At 37.1% G+C, this 6,577-nt stretch overlaps 1 non-coding gene across 1 annotated transcript; it reads right to left on the bottom strand.

Moving 5' to 3' along the window:
* Positions 1–5,703: 5,703 nt before the first annotated feature.
* On the bottom strand, positions 5,704–5,826 carry LOC138175683 (U6atac minor spliceosomal RNA). Its single transcript, XR_011172068.1, has one exon. It is a non-coding gene; the product is annotated as a U6atac minor spliceosomal RNA (small nuclear RNA).
* Between the last annotated feature and the right edge of the window lie 751 nt (positions 5,827–6,577).

Here is a 6,577-nt window from a genome sequence, read left to right as displayed (position 1 = left end):
CAGTTCTGTCCATGCTATTCCCCTGAACAAGAAGCTTCAATAGCTCCATTTTAACTGCAGGATAAAATACAATCTTCTCTATCTGGCTCCAGCCCATCTTTCCAGGTAAATTGGGCATTATTTCACTAACAACATTTCTGCCAAAATGGCCTACTTCCTGCTCCCTCTGTATAACATTCAATCTCCCATCATTGTGCCTTTGTAGAGGTTTTCTTCAATGCCTGAGATGTAGTCTCTCCTCATTCTGCCTCCCTAGTAGTCTCAGAGATTCACATCTGATACCACTTCTGCCAGGAAGCCTCCCTTTCCCACCCCAGTTGCTAGGACTTTTTCCTTAGAAATTGTTTCTATTTGAGAACAAGCATAGTACTGTGAATAGAAAGCTTACCTCTTGTAGGAATATTTGGATTCAAGGCCCATACTAGTAATATGAAATAGCTTTGTGACCATTAGTACTAATCACTGAATGTCAAGAAAATTCTACATTATGCCCTACATTCAATCTACATTATTAAGATGAGTTCCTTGCGGAGGACTCTCTTCAACAATGAAATCACAGGTCCAAGATATATTCTTATCATATTTGTGTACATATTGTTTTCCATTTGTATAACATGAAGTCCTCAATATCATGGATTTTGGGGGGCTCCATATCAGCAATAACATGATACATAACAATAGCAGACCTCCATGAAAGCAGGCAGCAAGGAAACAAGCATTTATTAAGCACTTACTTTGTGCTCTAGGAACTATGTTAAGCACTGAGTGTACAAATACAAGCAAAGAGAAACAGTTCTTGCTCTCAAGGAGCTTAGATTCTAATGGGAGAATATAATATCCAAAAGGAAATAAGAGTTGGAAAGACAAGCAAAACAAGGGAAGGGATAGGAATGATTTTGAATCTGGGAGATGAATGAAGGTCTGGGCCAGGGGTGGGGGCCTGCAGCCTTGAGGCCACAGGTTCCCCACCACTGGACTAGGCTTCTCCATAAAATGGAGACCTCTAGGGGAACTCACCCATGGGAGAAGGGGTCATGTCTGTCAGAGGGACATTCCAAGGTGAGAAGGCCACTGGATAGGTTGGATGTTCCATTGTGAGGAGATCCAGAGCACTGAGGGAAATTCTAGGAGGAGAGAACAGCACATGTATGATTTAAAGTCTGGAAGTAGGGAACAGGAGTAGTATGGGAATGCTTATTGAATCAATATGGAATGAATAAATGTTATAGGACTTCTGAATGTGTTCACATTAAAAAAAATTGAGAAGTTCAGTTCTGATTATTTCCTTTTTTTAACATTTGGTCCAATAAAATTATGGAGCTCTAGAAAGTAACAAAGTCAACTCACTACCTTACTCTCAATTCCATCTATTGAAATCTTGTCTTTCAAGGCTGTGCTGATATGCCACATCCTACATCAAACTTCTTATCTCTCCAATAAGAAATTAGCATTTCTTGTTTGGCCTCTGAATGACAAATTTCTTTGTTTCTCTCTCATGTATTTGTAGCCTCCTATTTCATATTATTGTTTTTGCTTCATTCACCAATTCAAAAGACCTAAACTGAATGGAAAATACTTTATCTTATTTTGGTTGCAATATTTTCAGCTCCTTGAGGGTTTGTATTAATCATTGTATTTATTTTTACTGGAATCTAGTATATTACATTACTAAGCATTTCATAAATATTTTTTTATTCAGATTGATTTCAATTTGAAAGAAATATAGGTACAAATTCAGCAACAAACATTTGTTTTTCTATTAATGTTATCACAGTGGTGCTGTCTACACTCATCTTTCAGCAGATAAACATTTTTCTTTTATCATTAAAATCAATTGTCCATATAGTTTTAAGTGGAGGCAGTAGATGGAAATGACATCCAACCTTATAACCTTCCCCTACTCTCTACATATTTCAAATCTGGCTGATGCAGACATTGACTTAGATTTTTGAAAATCTTGAATTAACACTTTTTAAAGCAGCAGCCGACAATGAAACTAAACAGTTGGCATCACACCTGAAACCTCTTTAAAAAGGCCATTCTGGCTGTTATAAAACAACAGGAGCATCTATTCTGGGATAAAATGAGTGCATTTTCTCTAGGACTACTTAAAGTAGAAGATTCTATTAAACTAATTAAGATTCAATTATATTTCAGAATTAATGTTGGAAGCCAACAACTTAGGAATTGTTAACAAAATTCCAGAGAATTCAATTTAGTCTTTTTTTGCCCACTAGATGCTTAATGAATGGATTTGTTGAAAATAATTACATATAGGATTATATTTAAAATATACTTTAAATTCTTCTAGTGAAAGATTGTGATGTTTAAAAAGAGTAAATGGAAATTAGGAATTTTTAGAAATAGAATTAGATACTCTTTTCATAACAGAAAACCTGCCTGAAATTTCAAAGACTAAATATATGAAGCCACTGTTTCTCAGGAGAATAAAGAAAACAGATGTTTTCTACTTCTTTCAGAAATGATTGGACATGCCAAAATATTTCTAGAAGCATTTTTTGTGAGAACAAAGAATTTGAAGCAAAGTAGATGTTCATCAATTGGGGGGAAAGGTTAAATAAACTTTTGTACATGAATGTAATGAAATATTACTCCACTCTAAGTAAACAATGTTGAATATGATGAATACAAAGAATTGAAAAATTTTCATTATCTGATGCAGTGAAGTAAACAGTCAAGAAAACAGTATACAGTGTGACTACAACAATGTGAATAGAAAGAACAATCTAAAAACAATAAAAATTGAATGATGGGAAAGTATAAAGAACAAGCATGACACCAAAGAGATGTGAGAAGACACCCCCTCATGAAAATACCCCCCAGAACCATTCCCTCCCTGTCTCTCTGTCTCTGTCTCTATCCTCCTCCTGCTCCCTCTCTCCCTCCCTCTCTGCATCCTTCCCTCCACTCCTACTTTTCATTCTCTAAGAAGAACAAAATTGCATCCCTATATTGGAGTCAAGGTACAGTGTGTCAAACAGTGGCTGATCAGACTAATATGAGCTCAGTAGGTTCCACCACAGGTTGGGCATTTAGTCCATATAAACATTTGGAGTGGAGATGGCTTTGAATTTGCACATCTCATACTTCTTGTGAGGTATTGCAGTTCTGCTTTGCTCATAGAACACAGCATCTTCTTTGATATGGGCATGCCATACTGGGCAGTCGTTTCTTAGTGTCTCCCATGTTTCCCAATTTATACCAAAGTTCTTCAGAGGGACTTTGAGAGTGTCCTTGTATCACTTCTTCTGACCTCTATGTGAGCATTTGCCTTGTGTGATTTCTCTGTAAAATAGTTTTAGGCAAACATGTGTTTGGCATTTGAATAATGCAGCCAGCCCACCAGAGTTGTGCTCTCTTCAGTAAAGTTTGAACGCTTGACTGTTGAGTTCAAGAAAGGACCTCAGTGTCTGGTATGTCATCCTGCTGGGTAATCTTCAAAATCTCCTAAGACACTTCAAATGGAAATGATAGAGTTTCCTGGAATGACACTGAAATACTGTCCAGGCTTCACAAGCATAAAACAATGAGGTAAGAACCCGAAATACTTAAACATGAATCAATAACCTCTCAGTCCCATTATACCTTAAAACATTAAAATGCAAAATAGTTTGTTGGACAGGAATTTCACTTTCACCAAGTATTGACACTGTCTCAATAACTCATTCAAATTTCACATCTTCCGACAAGTCATGTCCTAGCTTGGGTTCTTTTATTCTTATTCTTATCATTGTAGTAACCTCCTAGGGGTTATTCTTCTGAGAGGTTTTTGAACTTATCATCTACTGTAGGACAGCAAGTACTAGGAACAAGGAATTTTAACCTCTGAAACTCATAATGTTGCTCCTAACTAGAAATACCTGATCTGAGACTTGTAATTTTTTTTTACCTGTACTTACAGAAACAGAAAACACGGGGCTGCTAGGGGATACAGTGAATAGAGCACTGGCCCATGAGTCAGGAGGACCTGAGTTCAAATCCAGTCTCAGACACTTACCACAAAAAAATAGCCGTGTGACCTTGGGCAAGTCACTTAACCCCAATTGCCCTGCCTTCCTACATCCAAAAAGCAAAAAAAAAAAAAAGTCTTATGGATAGCTTAAAAAATCTCATTACACTTGACAAATAGGAAGAGATGGACATTTTTTTTTAAACTACAAATTGAGTGGGTTAGTGTAGGTGTAGGTGATTTCTAGTATACCCTTCAATTCTAAAATTCCATGACTTGATAACCCAGTATTATGGCCATACCAGGAATAAGTACCCATAATGATGAGATTATCCACCCTAAAATTCTGTAATAATGTAAGCTATTATCAATCATAGTAGTTGTATAATGAAAAAAATACTTGTATGAATACATATATGTATATATACAAATATGTGTGTAAAATGAATGATAAAACTTGCCCTAGAAGAGTAGCTTATTTGAGAAATTTAAAATAGAAGTAAATTTGACAATAAAATATATTTGATTTATATATTTATATACATTTATATATGACAATGTATTTATCTGGTAACTTCAGTAAGCACCTAGAAGTCATATCAAAGGTGAAATGACACTCATCTCTTCTTCATGTAGTTGTATTAGAGAAAAAAAATCACATGCAAAAAAACGTGCTTGGAAACAAATATTTTTATATTGTTAGTATAGTAAGAAGTCTCCCTCCTTTAATAGGGAAAGAGCTGGGAAGAATTAGACTAAATTGCAAACAGCCAAGTTTCTGGTTAAGCAGTTCTTTGGGGAGGGAGTGGAGATAGGTCTCTCTATTATTGTTGTTTTATTTTTTGACTATGTGCTGCAAAGCAAGATATTTGAAGAAATTTGGGAAATAATTCTCTGTTTACTTTTTAGTTTCTTAATAGGGCAACATTGAGTCTTTGTAATAAAGAACCATATGTGTGTTTAACAGGGATTTATAGATGAATGTGGAATGCATCATTGCAAGTCTTGGATAGGCTGGAGTTTCACTTTTGGTGAGATTCAGGAAGACAGTCATGACAGGGTGATCACTCCTTCGTTCTGCTGTTTTCAAGAAGGGCATAAGGTTTGTTTGCATTATAGGGCTATGTTTCTTTATGGGGTATTCAGGGCAAAATCCACCTTCCTTGGCAACTTCACAGAATGAGGGGTCGGGTGGGGGGGGAATCACATTGTTGTTGTTCATTCTTTGATTTTAAAGAGGACCAATGACATCACGGGTCATGTCTTGACTTACATATGATTTGGATTTAAGTGAGGCAGAGTTGTGCTGTCACCTGCCTCACTCTCTCTTCCAGTCATCAAGGTCCAGTGGAAGGATAAAATTCAAAACACCTGGGATGCAGTGGATGACCTTGGCATCTTTGAAGTCTAACCAAGCTCTAAGTACTCTACAATGCCTGCTTCAGCTGCCTTCGTGGACATTGGAACAAATTATTCTCATCTGTCCAATACACAAGGAGGTCTTCACGTTCTTGGGGTAGACATTCCCCTAATGGTTACCCTGAACCTGCTTTTGCCAGTCTGTCAAGACAGTTTTACCAGAGTGTGACCGCTGCACGTGCTACAGCTCCTTGGAGACACAGGTGAGAGTTGTGTGAGAGGTGGGCACCAAAGGCAAATGAGTTGCCCTGAAAAGGGTTGGTAAGCCCTCACACCACACGTGCTAGTCCTCCCTGAGCACCCCCATATGCCCCAGAAAACATGATTAGATGACACAAAGTAGCTGGCAATGCCTTAACCACATATGTGTTGTAAAGGCCATTAGAACTTCTTCATCCTTAACAAAACGAGTGCTAAACTCTCCTTTCATGCAGCACATAATGGGGGTCACATAGCTAGTAAGTATCTGAAGCTAGACGTGAATTCAGGACTTCCTAAATCTAAGGCCAATGCTAGTTATAGAAAATATAGCATAACCATAAGAATTAGCATATTCACAATGAGCAAAACAAATTTTAAATTATCATTGCAGCATGAACATAACACAGAATGTGGTCAATCAATCATAACAACAAAACAATAAACAAAGATGCCCAAACATGCAACAATTCACATGTTCAGCCATACACATGCAATTTTCCACAAGGCACACTTCACTCAAATAATTTCTAGTAGAGGCATTAAGATTTATGAGTAACTATTTCTTTAGATTAAGCTGTAACATCTTAAGTTAGTTTAGTTACTGGTCTGATGTGTCTTTTGTCACTGGCTTATATCTCCACTCTAATCCTTGAAATAATAGGTGGTATAAACCAGGCCTGCACAATATATGACCTGTAGGCCACTTGTGGCCCACCAAAGGATTTTGGGTGGCCTGTGAAAAATATAGAGGATGTAAAAGAAAGTAAAGATTTGGCAAACACTTTTCTGTGCCTAGCTTAACCCTTCCACTACTCACTAGTGTGTCTGTCACGTAACTTGGCAGGTGGGTTGCCAATGTACACTTTGTCCCATTTGTCAAGACCCAAGGCATCCAACCATCATCGGTCTGTCTCTAGTCTGAGAGGAGCGATTTCATGATAAATAAAAATCTTAAGTAATAATGCAATTAATTGACTTTAGTTGGAA

Source organism: Petaurus breviceps, unplaced genomic scaffold (genome assembly GCF_028583685.1).
Source record: "Petaurus breviceps papuanus isolate PSGF00001 unplaced genomic scaffold, PetGlider_PUasm1.0 78, whole genome shotgun sequence".
Classification (NCBI taxonomy): domain Eukaryota; kingdom Metazoa; phylum Chordata; class Mammalia; order Diprotodontia; family Petauridae; genus Petaurus; species Petaurus breviceps.
This window is presented reverse-complemented; position numbering and strand designations above follow the sequence as displayed.